General features: G+C 36.7%; 1 protein-coding gene across 23 annotated transcripts in view; it reads left to right on the forward strand.

The window, feature by feature from the left end:
* The window catches only part of EPHA6 (EPH receptor A6), an 880,674-nt gene that overhangs the window by 616,710 nt on the left and 248,511 nt on the right, over positions 1-15,453 (forward strand). The gene's annotated exons all lie outside the window — the stretch shown is intronic.

Here is a 15,453-nt window from a genome sequence, read left to right on the forward strand (position 1 = left end):
ATTCATGATTATACTCTACCATTACCCTTGAGGTACAGTAAATTTAATGAGTTTTCATAAAAAAACACAAACTTCTGCACATGAGACTATGTCTCTGTCATCATTTTTCGCAGTGCTCTTACCCCTTAAATGGAAGGAGAAATAGTTACTGGAAAGGAAAGGAAGGTGAAAAGTGAGTACATAAAAGATTGATGGGGTAATTCTTACCTTTGCATGGATCAGTGACCTGTGCCTTTAAGACACAAGGACTTACATATCAGAGGAGAAATCGAGGCATTCCTTACTTGGTCCATGACTGTGAAGATAGTTGAAGGAGTCGTATATGCACCCTTAGCTTAAGACTTCCAAGAGCTTATACTGTGGAAATTGGGGCATCAGAACTGGTGAAAAATAACAAAGCTCAGTTTGGAAAACAAGAACAATTAGAAAAATACATTTTGTTAATATTCAGAGGAGTATCAGTATAGAAAACCTCACTTAAAGCTAGATACATGCACTTCCATTACCCCCAAACCCACCGAAAAAGGAATGTAATACATGAATTAGTCAAGCTAATAAATATGTGGGATTTGGAAATTCTTCTCATGATTTAAAAGGAGATAGAAATGACTTCTATTACACTTTTTGTTAATCATCCAGAATTATTTAATCAAACTTTTTGTTTAACAGAACATGCCCAAACATGCATATAGCTAATCTAAGTCATTAATACCTATTACTAGAGATGAGAGAAAATTCAAGTATAGTCAAAATTCATGTTCTAGGAAAAAAAAAACTGAATGCTTTAAGCAGTAAGTAGCATGACTTTTCCACATATATGCTAACTTATCTAAATTGCCCTTAATTTTTATGGGGATGCCTTCTCAGAAAGTCTGATTGACTAAAGAGAGGAATGTCGACTTTTATTTGTATTTCTTGTATTTCTCCCTAAGAACAGTTGAGGCCGTCTAAAACACATATACAAAGTGTTTACTAAATTAGAGCTAGAAGTAGAAAATTCGATCCATAAAAACAAGAGGGAACAGAATCTCATTTTGAGGATTATTATTAGAAGTGCACCACACGTACACCATCTCTGCCTTTGAGATTTCCGGAAGCAGCCAGAGAATAGAGAAGTCCTCATGCTCTTATGACATGAAGCACAAATACTGGGGGAAAGATAGATGATAAATTTGAGAATAATGGCCTCAAGCAGAGTTTTTTTTTTTTTTTAACAAATTCTAAGGTTTATTTTTATACTGTGGTGTTTTGTGACCACCACCTTTGATAGAAGCAGATCCAAGGTAAAGTGTTACTGATTGAAGGTGATTTCCATGCTGGGAATGAGATGAGGGAGGAAGGTGACTTAATACAGTTCCATAAATACAGACTTCAAAAGAGTTAATCTACCTGGGAAGTGAATGTAAAAGAATCACTCTTTAAATTTATTTTCTAAATATTTGTTCTTTGGTCAGAAACTAAAAATCAGAATATCCTAAGGTTCTTGATTGCAACTATCAAATATGCCATGAGCTATGTTAAGGAAAAAGATACAAGAATGACCCAGGGAGGGCCACGGTGGAAACACGGAGAGCAAGCATGGCTGTGCTTTAAAGAGCCAACTAGATGGCTCTTGAAGTGAAAAACAACCAGTCTTTTTCTTGGTCCACACAGCCACTCGTTTCTGTTTTCCTCTCCTAGGACTAGTTTTACCTGTGTATATGCTCCTTTAGAAAAATATATCTGCTTCAAGTCTTGCAAATTCACATCTCCTATTCATTCTAATCATGCATCAAAATCACCAAACTGACTGGATCCTAATTCCAAATTCCTGGAATAGAGATCATGTTCAGGTCCAGTATGAATCACATCCCCATCCCAAATCTAATTCACCTGAGTAGGGACCAGAGACAGAGAGAGTAATCTTGAAGACCCTGCCATGGAGGCAGAGGCAGTTGTCAAAGACCTGGCTGAACAGATACCTCTGAAGATACTTACTAAGAATTTTGAGGTTAGTCTCTAATGAGAGCTTAGAATGTCATTTCTCTATTTTCATATGGACCAATGGTGCAAATGCTTTTTAAAATAAGGTGAACAAACACAGAACTCTTTCCACTATTAAAGTTGAGACACCCAACCAATATTTTTGCCCATCCTTTACATTTGCACTGAAATGGTCTGGAAGCAGAGCAAAGATCATCTTTATGAAGTGGAGTTGAATCTGCTCCAACAATTAGGCATACTCTAGATTGAAATCCCAGAGTTCTACATCACTGGATACTGTGAAGAAAGATGATTCTGGCCTGGAAAATTTTTAAAGCAGGTGTTCTAAGTCATCAAAAAGTAACCCGAAGAGTAATGCTCCCATGGAAAAAGTTATATTAAACTGCATGGTTTTGCAGCATACTTTCTGGAATAAGCTGTGGGAAAAGTATGTTTGTACAAAATGGAATAGTTAGTCTTATTTTGTAGAGTTTTGATCAATCGCCCTTTGTGTGCCAAAGAAAATGATAAAGTTGATGACATGCAATACCTTCTTGCAGCAGTAGGATGAGGGAATTATTTGTAACCAGAAATCAGTTCTAGTTGTTGAAAATTAAATTCACGCCATCAGCACATAGGAAGAGGCATATCTTCCTAAAAAGATGACACATGTCCAGTTTGTATATAATCAATATCCTATCATGAAGATACTAGTATGAAAGATGAATAAATAAAACACGATACTGTTTTATATAACATGAAATTGTGAATGGGTATGCTGGAAATATATCCTCTTTAGTTCATTTCTAGAGGGGTATTTACATCACAGCCTCAGAATCACAATACCAAGTAAGCCTCACTTTGAGTTAACCTGATTCCCTGAGCGATGAAGCACAAATTTAGTGAAAGCTCAACAGGCAAAGCAAACAATCTTATTTTCTTGAAAATAATAGCAGTAAGCTATAGGGTAATACTATGCCTAAAACCCTCTTGCTTCTCATACAAAATGTTTAACTTGGAGACATCACACATAGTTCAAGGGAAAGTATAACATAAATAATGGAGACAATACTAGGAAAACTGATGGAGCCATAGTTTTGTGGGACAAGAAGGATGGCTCTCTTTGACTCTTTCCAGACTTGATTGCAGTGATTGGTTAGAAGTTGAGATAAATAGTTTGCTGCTTTCAGGGCTGGCTTCAAACAGTTTCAAACAATGATCCAAAAACATCCTTTAGAACTGACTCACTTTCAGGGAATAATCAAATGAGTTTTGGCGTAAGGAAGAGCAGGTCCCTGTTGAATGCCTATGATCTAAATTATTTGGAGCGGGGCAGCCCCGGTGGTTCAACAGTTTAGCGTTTAGTGCTGCCTTCAGCCCAGGGCCTGATCCTGGAGACCCAGGATCGAATCCCACGTCGGGCTCCCTGCGTGGAGCCTGCTTCTCCTTCTGCCTGTGTCTCTGCCTCTCTCTCTCTGTGTCTCTCATGAATAAATGAATAAAATCTTTAAAAAAAATAAATAAATTATTTGGAGCACTGTGCTTGGCTCCATAAAGCTAAGAGAAACTGCCCTCCACCATGGACATTGTTAGTTTTGGTGTTTCTGGAAAGACTTCTACTGAAGCCATATAAGAGACCACCGTAGCCCCAAATCTACTTTATCATGAACCCATGAAGATTAAGTAAAGATCTTCACAGGAATTTGTTTAGCTCCAAATCTGGTGGCAATGGGTTTATAATTGGATGGGCTTAAATTGGGCAGATTCTTCCACAATTTGATTTTAACATGCCATCTCACTAAAGTTGTCAGAAATGTCTGTCCATTTGTTTTTATTTTGGTCTGTTTGTTTTTACATCCATGCAGTTTTTAGTAAATCAATACATAAGGTCCATTAAATATGGGATAGACAGGACTGATTCCCCCTCCCCTGAACAAATCAGTTAATTAAAGAAGAAGAAAATGGGGTCTCTTCAAGCAGAACATTTGGTATTCTTTGTATAAAAAAGGTTGTTTTATAAAGGTAACCCCCACATTTCATTTTGCTTTATCCTTCCAACTCATCCATCCAGTCATTGGGGCAAATGGACACAGAAGGCTATGTTCAACATAGAAAAAATATTTAAATAGTAAATGGAGATTAAAAACATCTAATTCAAGTAACATGATGAACAATGAGATGTTATTAGTAGCTAACTTGGAAATATAAGACCCATTTACCACCACCCCCCACCCCATTATAAGATATGCATATGGACAAGCACAGACAAACTCTCTCCTCTTTGTTTCACTTTATTAAGTAGGACTCTTAATTTCAGGCGACAAAAAACTCTGCTGGTTTGATGGAAAGTGGGGCTTTATTACCTTACCTAACTGTAAACTCAAGGAGCAGTGTGAGATTCAGGCCAAATCTGAGCCTTCCAACCATGACTTCAATACTTTCTCACTCTCAGTCCTGCTTTTTGTCTTCTCAATTGGGTTTATCTTTCCAATCTGGCATTTTCTTCCTATATATTTGCAAGAGTTTGTATCTCCAGTAAAAATTGCAATTTTGAGTAGACTCACATCTCCATCTACTCTACTCCTGAGAAAGGTATAAGTGTGCTAAGGTCACTAAATTTTCATGATTCATTCTCTCTACCTTCCTACTCTGCAGCCTCTTTTTCCTATTCAGCCTCAAAGTGCATGTGAAGACCTCCAGAAGGTGTTGTGCTGTTTCATGTCTCTCTGTATACGTAATAGTATTTCTTCACACTAGAATGTCCCACTTTCTAGTCATCACTGGTCACTTGCAAATTTCCTCTGATCCTATCAGATATGACTTAAAAATCATTTGCTTTTTGAACCTTCCTTTCTGTCTTCCTTCCAAGAGTTTCACATTCCTACTCTTCCCTCAGGACCCTCATGCATTCTTCATTTTATTTTTTTTATTCTTTTTAAGATTTTATTTATTTATTCAAGAGAGACACAGAGAGAGAGGCAGAGACATAGGAAGATGGAGAAGCAGGCTCCATTTTAGCAACGATTTCGCTATATTACAGATAAGGTCTGAGTACCACCCTTGCTAAAGAGAAATTACTATGAGGATAGGAAACCAGGCTTAATTAAGTTTTCTTTGTCTCCCCAGTCCTATATCACAGTGTTTAGCACATTCTAAATGATTAACGTTTCTGTTGTTTTTGATGAATGAGAATTCACTCAAGAAATTTTCTAGAAGTTTTTCTAAATGATCAATGTGTGCTTTTAATCAGGGTTATCTTCTTTACACATTTTTTCTATGCAAAATATATTCTAAAAAAACTTTTGAGTTTATAAGCTTTATGAAATTTTTGATCTCTAGTGACTATACATTTAATTACAAACCTGTTTACCTGAAGCCACGCTGTTATATAGAGAAGCTATCACCTCAATTGCATATATATGCTTGCCAATATGCAAATAAATACTCTTAATATTGTGGAACGAACGTGTTGAATAGTCTTTTGAAATTGAACATCATTGGTTCCAGGGAATTTGTGAAATTTGTAAGGAAATAATTCTATTTTGCACTGGATCTCAAAAAAAAAGATGAAATGTATACATATGTTATAATACATATCATAATATATATAAAGGCATAAGTATTTCAATTACAAAATGTTATTAAAGACCTATCTCAAATGCAAGTAACAATATCAAATATACACAATTAAAAATTAAATCCTTGACATATAGAATATTAACAGTAGTTCCAGGTGTTTAAATGCCTCAGTCATTTTTCTTTGTTCTTTGATATTTGTCATGTGAAGCCTACCTGTCAAGGCATCTTGACCATTTATTAATGCACACAGGAATCTTTAAGACAGCAAACAAAAGACAAAAAGGGTTTCATCATGCTGCACTACCTGCCTCTGCTTCTGCCTCTCCATCAAGTTGTACCAAACTCACATTTTCCAATTATCCCTGTGTCATTTGGCATTTTTATCTGACAAGTAAATTAAGGGCATCAAGAAGAGTGAATCTGGAGGGCATCAGGATGAGTGAATCTGGAAATCTTCCGTGTCCCAGTGCAGCCACAGTTTGATGTACTGAATTGCATTGTTTCTGGAGAACTGCAGACCAGAGGAGGAAAGCACAGCAGCGAAATCACTTTCTGAAAAAGTATAATACCAGCTAAGCGTCCCTACTTCAGACGTGATCCATGAGGCTTTTTTTTTCTTTTTCCATCCAGTTGAGAAGCTAGTAACTGGCTTACTTGAGTGGAATAGAGAACATCATGCACCTCTTTCTCTCTCTCTCTCATCTTAGTATTTTTCCTGTTGGTAAATGGCATCAAATATTGAATGAATGTAAAAGAAACGTGCCAATTCATACCATGCCAGTACTCTTCCTCTAAATATTTACTCCATTCAAAGCCTAAGCAGGGGTATTTGAATAAAAAATCCTAACTCACACTATTTTCTATTAATTTATCTCTGAACATATTAAATACCAAAATACAAATGTGTAAGGGGTCATTGACGTAACTAGAACATTTTTAAGCAGGAGCATTATCAAATACATCATATATAAAAACTCTTTTAGCCAGGGACATATAATCCTTATAACTAGAGTAGTTCTTTATCTCTTCTTCATGAATATTTACTAATCCCTAGATTGTGTAAGGCATTCTACTAATTCCTTGTGACGTAGAAAGTTGAAAGATATTTCTGGCCCTCAAGAAGCTTATAGTATAGTTGAAATGAGCCAAAGCCTTGAAATCCTCAGAAATTGAATCTTATTTTGAGAGATGAAAATTTTGTACAAGAGTTTGGTCTTAAAAGTATTATTTTTACTATTTTAAAACATTTTGCAGAGGCGTATTTTTCTAATCACCCATCCACAGACTCTTGCCCTTTTAAGTAAAATATCTTGAACATAACTCAGCATTTTTTTAAATTGATCTTATATAATCATGTTAATGTTTTGGGTTATAACATAGTGAGTCCTTCTGTGCTCCCTGAATTTTACAGGGATGTTTGATCCTAAATTCCTAGCTCCTGAGTAGTGTATATTTTGGAACCTTACATCAGATTTTCAGTTTTCTCAGTTTTCTGTCGGCCAGCCTAGCAACATGCACTTCCATTCCATTCTCTCTCTTTAGGTATGTCACCCTGACCTCAATTTACTTAATTTACCGTTACTATACTGTTTTGTGAACTTGGAAATCAATAAACACATCTGAAGTAAGAGTATGAGGCATCAAAGCTGTTTTATGGAGGAAAGTATGCATTCTTTCATATGTGAACACCTGTCAGATGTCTCTTCAGAGGCTCTTTTTGTCCATCTTGTTATTGTTCTACTGCATTCCATGTAAACGGATTTGCCCTCTTGTGGAATTCAAATACACGAGATGAGTATCTAAATAGTTGTGGGAACAGGAGAGGATGGGGTTGAATCTAAGAAATACTTAAAATGTGGACACGGGGGATCCCTGGGTGGCTCAGCGGTTTAGTGCCGCCTTCAGCCCAGGGTGTGATCCTGGAGACTGGGATCGAGTCCCACATCGGGCTCCCTGCATGAAGCCTGCTTCTCCCTCTGCCTGTGTCTCTGCTTCTCTCTCTCTCTCTCTCTCTCTCTCTTATCTCTCACGAATAAATAAATAAAATCTTTAAAAAAAAAATGTGGGCACGACAGACTTGATGATCATCCTGAAGGCAAAGGAGAGAATTGTGGGAGGGCTGAGTCCAAGGTGTCAGGCCTGGACATCTCTAAGAATGGTGTACCCATTGCGGTGGGATGATTTTACCCTTTAGGCATTGGGGAAGGCTCTGAATATTTTTTAAATATGATTTTGAAGAATAATTACGTGGCCATATAATGTGAGATGGATTGGGAAGAAATACTATAGAAAACCAATTAAATAGAAAAACATAAACGTAGCCTAATCATATAAGGCTGAAGCCTGAAATGAGGCTGCGCCAGTGGTAATAAACACAAGATGATGTAAGACATGGTAAAGATTTGATTCTGGACATAAAGTCATAGGGAAAGGTGGAAACAAAGATGACTGCACATTTCAAGTCCAGGTTGCCAAGAGAATAACAGCATCGACTACAAAAATCACAAGATGATATTTATCTAGGAAAAAATAGATCTTTAGCTTTCATTCATCTATCATACTCACATGTCTGTGTAACCGTATAGTGCTGAGATTCTACAGACTGATTAGTCTCCATTATCTATTGCTAAATCTTTATATTTATGTGGAATCCAAATACTTTCAAAAAATAGATTTAAAAATGAATTTCATGTCTTTAGGAAAGTATGAGAGAAGCAATTTGGCTATTTGGCAATATTTATATTTCATAAGTTTTTTTTTTTTAATTCATTTAATTTACTCATGAGAGATACAGAGCAAGAGAGAGGCAGAGGAAGAAGCAGGCTCCATGCAGGGAGCCCAACGTGGGACTTGATCCCAGGTCTCCAGGATCACACCCTGGGCTGCAGGCGGCGCTAAACCGCTGCGCCACTAGGGCTGCCCTATATTTCATAAGGTTAAACTCATCTTGGTTACAGTATATGACATAAGAGGGGAATTTTTTTTTCCTGAAAATTAAAAATAATAAGGATTTCCTGCATGGTTTGTCAATAAACCTTAAGATTAATATACTGGGTACTGTCAATCCATTACATTGTTGAGGGATCCCTGGGTGGCGCAGCGGTTTAGCGCCTGCCTTTGGCCCAGGGCGCGATCCTGGAGACCCGGGATCGAATCCCACGTCGGGCTCCCGGTGCATGGAGCCTGCTTCTCCCTCTGCCTGTGTCTCTGCCTCTCTCTCTCTCTCTCTCTGTGAGACTATCATAATAAATAAAAATTTAAAAAAAAAATGAATAAATAAACATTACATTGTTGAGATTTCTGCTGTTCTTTAAAAAATCATTTTGGTGAAATGATGAGATAATATCATTTGAAATTTTGACACTTCATCAAGAATTGGCAGTAGTAAATAAAGCATTTAAATTTGAAACAATATATACCACCATTTGTTTCCCTAGGCAGCATTTTAAGAAATACTTTATTCAAAAAGAAAAGTAACTGCTGTCTTCAATAACTTTAAAAATATGTTCATAACAGAAAACAGTTAACTTTAAAAGCTATTCCACAGAAAATGACACAGCATACAAATAACAGATTTTACTTTGAAATGTAAATATAAACTAGAATAATCTTGATTACAGGGAGACAAAATCATGTCGCAGTAGAAGAAAATTCTTTGGTTAAAAATAGCCAAATTGCTTTTCTCTCCATACTTTCCTAAAGACATGAAATTTATTTTTTTAAATCTATTTTTTGAAAGTATTTGGATTCCAAGTAAAGAACCTCACTTATTTTTTTTTTCTTCTTTAAATAGAAACAACTGAAGTAAACCTCACTTATAATGGCATCCTGACTTACGCCAACCATTGGCTAGGTACTCTTCAGTAACAATTTTGCATCTCTTTTTGGATAATTGCTTCCTCGTAAGGAAGTATACCTCTTTCAAAACCATACGATGAAATAATTATTTTAATATACTGGTTTTTTTCCAAGACTACAACCTCATTCCATTAAGCAAAGGGACATTTCCAATCATTGAATCCCAAATAAATTTCATTTCTTACCTGGATATCATTGTTTCTTTTTAAGGACAGGTTTGCTCTCTAGGGTGTTCCTTACCTGAGTAAATGATATACATTTTCTCCTACAAAGCTTATTAGAAATAATTTTTGAAGAATTGAAAAATAAATAGGTGGTGCTAACAGATAAATTTTCATTCATGACAAGGGAATTTGTGGCTACAGTGTACTTTTCTGGAAGCAGTTTGGTAGATGATTTTATGGTTTCTTTATCTAAGTATCTACTTAATTAATCAGGTCCTTGAGGCCTCTAACCAAGGAAAAACTCTTCCTTCTCCTCCTTATCTTCCTCCTCCTCCTAACACATGTAGTTGACCCTTGAACAACACAGGTTTGAATTGTGCTGGTCCACTTACACAGAGATTTTATTCTATTTTAATTTTTTTTCTGTGAAAAGTTGTATTGACTTCATTTGCTCCAAGGCTTGGGACAAGGCTCCAGAGTGGTTTAAAAGGTGCCTTGTAGCTGCAGGGAGAGGCACCAGGGCCCCTGGGCTCCAGAGGCTTGTAGTTGTGCATGAAGGTGAACCTTTTGAAGAGACAGTCGCTCACCACTGCCGGGAAATTGGCCAGCCTGTGGAGGTTAGTCAGGTGATTGCCATCTTCTTGATGAGTTTCACCTCCTCATCCAGGAAGTCGTTCTACAGGAAGTCACAGAGACGTGGGGCATACAGATCCCAAATGGCCTGGTTCAGGTTCTTTCTAGGGCCATGCAGCTTCCATGGAGTTCGGGGTTTTACCCAACTCACCTCGGAATGTTTTCTGCTCCTCCTGGAAGAGGGCATGACCATCCTCTCCGGTTTTGCATCTTCAAGAGCCCCTCAGCACCCGCCTGCTTCTCCTAAGCTGCCTCACAGAATAAGGGATCCCTGCCTTCCAGAGCCACATTATTGAGGTGGAAATAGAAGCCCAAAGAGAGGTATGTGCAGGAGGCCTGCAGATACATATTGACTGGGTGGTTGGTTGACAGCAGCCTCCACCACAGTGGAATAATTCTGATGAATCTGGGAGCTCATGGTAGGAATAAGGAATATAAGGAATCAGCCCAATAAGGACATAAGCTCAAAAAATGGTGTTGACTAGTCCTAGAGGCAGATGGTGGCTAAGATTATGGTTCCGAAGTTATGACTAGAAGAGTTTGGAGGGTGGCTAGAGGCTGGAAGAATAGGTGTCTGGGTCTCTTCTGTCCAAATATTGTTAAAGCAAGACAGATCCACAGGACTACTGGGAGCACTGCCCTTATACAGATTTTTTATGGTACTGTAAATGTGTTTTCTCTTCCTTATGATTTTCTGAGTACATACTTTTTTCTCTAGCTTATTTATTATAAGGACATAGTATATAATACATATAACACTCACAATATATGTCAACCAACTGTTTATGTTATTGGCAAAGGCTTCCAGTCAACAAGGGGCTATTGCTATTTAACAGTAGTTAAGTTTTGAGGGAATCAAGAGCTGTCTAGTGATTTTAGACTGTAAGGTTTGGCACTTTAATTTTCATATTGTCCAATAATCAACTGTATTTCCTCACTGCCACTCTGCTGACTAATTGCTCGGGGCTGCTTATTCTTTTTATGGAGCAATTCCCATGTATCCCTTTTGTAACGGTTCTTATACTTGTAATTATTTCTTCATTGTCTGTCCTTCCCATAAACTTAAATCCAGGAGGGAATTATGAATCTTTTTTGTTCATCACTGAATCTCCAGTGTTTATCTCAGTGTCTACCATGTAATAGGTGCTCATTAACATTTGTTGAATGAACTGATGCATTCTTAACCTTTGATTCACATTTCTAAGCTTAATCAACTTAATTTGATTAATTGTAGAAGCCTGTATTTCCTAGCAACTCCTGCCTTCTGGAAAGTATCATGTCCAAGCATACAGAATAATTGGATTCTTCTGATTAAAATTATGTTGGGTAGACTTACTTCACATACATATAGCTACTTACAGGATAAATCTTTACATATCTCAAGTGGAAAGTGAGGGTATGGACTACGCTAGGTTAATCTGACTTTTTTTTTTTTTAACCAAAATCACTCAATGCAATCATTCAATCCAGTCCCTCAGATATTTATTGAGCTACTACTATGTATCAGGCCCTATAGGCTGAATACTGTATTAATTTCTGAGAGCTGCTGTATTAAATGACACACACGAAAGAAATGTATTCTTTGTTATGGAGGCCAGAAGCACACCCCCTCCTAAGGCTCTAGGAGAGAATCCTTCCCTGCCACTTCTAGGTTCTGGTGGCTCCAGGCATTCTTTGTCTCTTTGTCATGTGGCTACATAACTTCACAGCCTCTGCCTCTGTCTTCACATGGACTTCTTTATCTTCTCTTCTGTCTCTTTACAAAAGACACTTGTCATTGGATTTGGGTCCACACAGCTAATACAGGATGACTGATATCTTTAACTTACTTGTACCTACAAATTCTCTCTCTCTCTCTCTCTGTAGATAGGGGCAGGTAGAGGGGTAGTAGAGATGTCATCATTCGACTTACTACAGGTACAATAGTGAATAAAATCCCTGCCCACATGGAATTTGTAGTCTAATTGGGAAAAAATTATGAAAGAAGTCATTTCAATAAAATATGATGGAAATTTATAGGTAGAAGTAGTACAAGGGTCTATGGGAACATAAGTCTGGGGACCTAATCAAATCTAAACCATCAGAAAAAAAAATTAAAAAGCTTTCCAAATGATGTGATATTCATGTAGGAGGAGTGAATAGGAATTGACCATAAAAGAGAATTTGGCATTCTCAAGCCACTGGAGGAAATTCAGCTTGGTTAGAGAATGATAAGATATTAATCTGGAGATACACACTTAAAGCCATTTATAGAGAGCCTTGTGAATGAAGTTAGGGACTTCATCCTGAGTAGTCATAGTTTTGTGATTGGCTAACACTAATATGATGAGGCAGAAATTATCCCCATTAAGGACCAAGAGCTGCAGCACTGATCATGAGTGTTCCTCTTATTTTCATATGGAAAATCTTATTCTTCCCAATATTTGTAGGATTTATAGATAACACAGTATCATCATAAAATTGATCTGAAAGATTGTGACAAAGACATTTAATTGAACATTCTCATCTTACAGACATGAAACTAAGGTCAAGCAAAATGGATTGAGAACCCACAAAAGAGCTGGATCCTGCCATTTGTTCTGTTATTAAAAACGATAGTGTAAAATACTGACAATAGCATGGGCCTGGCGCCTGGCAAATCGGGGTTGAATTGGCAGCTTTCCTGTGTACAAGAAGGGTGAATTTAGGCAAATAAATATAACCACTTAAACTAGGAATAATAATAGTTCCTACCTATTTTTTTAAAGATTTTATTTATTTATTCACGAGACAGAGAGAGAGAGACAGAGACACAGGAAGAGGGAGAAGCAGGCTCCATGCAGGGAGCCCAACATGGGACTCCATCCGGGGTCTACACGATCAGGCCCTGGACTGAAGGTGGCGCTAAACTGCTGAGCCACCAGGGCTGCCCCTAGTTCCTACCTATTAAGACCATTGTGCAGAATACTTTGATACTGAATTTGAAGCACTAAGCATAGTGCTAGAGGATAGTTTGGTATGAAACAAATAATGGGTGCTATTGATTATAATGATGTCCCTAATTTGTTCACAATCATCCCAGCCCCATAATCCATGGCGTTTTACTCCTGGTATAATAGTGCATCATTTTATATGCTCTTGTTTTCAAATGACTTATATATTTTTATACAGTTGGGTCTTAAACAACAGGGTTAGGGACACCAATCCACCCCCACTGCCCCATGCAGTCAAAAATCCACATATAACTTTGACTCCCCAAAAACTTAACTACTAGCCTACTGATGACTTTACCAATAACATAGTCAACACATATTATGTATATTAATTATATACTGTATTCTTTTTTATATAATAAATTTGTTTTTTAATGGTGTTCAATTTGCCAACATACAGAATAACACCCAGTGCTCATCCCGTCAAGTGCCCCCCTCAGTGCCCGTCACCCTTTCACCCCCACTCCCCACCCTCCTCCCCTTTCACCACCCCTAGTTCGTTTCCCAGAGTGAGGAGTCTTTATGTTCTGTCTCCCTTTCTGATATTTCCCACATATTTCTTCTCCCTTCCCTTATATTCCCTTTCACTATTATTTATATTCCCCAAATGAATGAGACCATATAATGTTTGTCCTTCTCCGACTGACTTACTTCACTCAGTAAAATACCCTCCAGTTCCATCCACGTTGAAGCAAATGGTGGGTATTTGTCATTTCTAATGGCTGAGGAATATTCCATTGTATACATAAACCACATCTTCTTGATCCATTCATCTTTCGATACTGTATTCTTACAGTAAAGAAAGCTAGAGATAAGAAAATGTTAAGAAAATCATAATAGAGAGACACCTGGGTGGCTCAGTGGTTAAGCATCTGCCTTTGGTTCAGGGCATGATCCTGGAGTCCTGGGATCGAGTCCTGCATTGGGAACCCTGCAGGAGGCCTGCTTCTCCCTCTGCCTGTGTCTCTGCCTCTCTCTGTGTGTCTCTCACGAATAAATAAATAAAATATTTTTAAAAAATTATAATAGAAAATACAATTATAATACTGTAGTGTATTATCAAAAATTTTTTTCATATAAGTGGACCCATGCAGTTCAAACTTGTGTTGTTCAAGGGTCAACTATATGTTAATCTCCAAAGAAGAGTGTTTAGGATTTCTGGTACAGAAGTTAAGAAACAATTATACAGGCATATGCATTTTTCAAAGTGTCACAACTTAATATTCTGTTATTTAATTAAAATTTTAACTGAAGCAAAGTTCATAAATATGTAATTGCAAGTGTGAAAAAGGAGATATATTAGCAAAACTGGCAGTTTGCTAAGCAGTCATTGAAGTTAAACAACAGTGTTTTATAACAAAGTAATCTGATTTTCAAAAGACCCAAGTACATAATCTTCTCCTCTCTCTGAACTTTGTATATATGGTCTTAATAAATCACTTGCCACCTGGCTATTATGAAAATACAGGCTCTAGTTTTAGAACTCTTGAATTATATATTTTACAAATACAGCTGTCGCTAAGTAAATGTTTTCTTTTTAAATGCCATCTTCTTTATCTTCAAAAATTTAATGTTGTTTTCTGTAACATCTTTTCCTTATAATTTGTTATTCAATAATTTTCAATGTGAAAATGTGACATTTAAGAGCACACATTAATTCCCACAATATCAGTGCTATTTTGAAGATTAGGAAATTCATTGAGGACCTAATAAAAAATCTTCAGCACGTTATTTTTTGGATAAAGTGCAACCCTTTACCTTGAATCTGCACAGACTATGAGCTAAAGGAAATAGATGCTTGAAAATATCTTAATTAAATCATAGTGACTAAAATCTAATTCCAAGGTTTAATAAATTTCTTACTGTAAACTGAACATAAATGATTTTTTTTTTATTTACCTTTAGATTTCCCAAAAAGCTTCTTAAGGGCTGTGACTGGTTTCTTATTCAACAATAGCTTTTAATGTTCAGATATTTTCTTGTAGATATGTCATTTTTATTGAGGAAGTTATTACCCTGGATATAAATTTGCACATAGTATACCGAGTACTTGATGCCCAAAAGATCTACTTCTGTGAAAGTCTTAAAGTGCCCAAGTTTAATAAATTTTTATGGGAATTAAACGGTTTGTTTCCCAGTTATATTCTTTCTTTTATTCAGTTTTCTGTGTATAAACGATTTGATTAACAGATTTTTATAGTAAACAAAATAAAAATCAAGCTTTATTCTATTTAAAAGGTAGTAAAGGGACTGATTGATTCAATACTTTAGAATATTTATAATTA

The sequence above is a fragment of the Canis lupus genome, chromosome 33, assembly GCF_003254725.2.
Source record: "Canis lupus dingo isolate Sandy chromosome 33, ASM325472v2, whole genome shotgun sequence".
NCBI classification, from domain to species: Eukaryota; Metazoa; Chordata; class Mammalia; order Carnivora; family Canidae; genus Canis; species Canis lupus.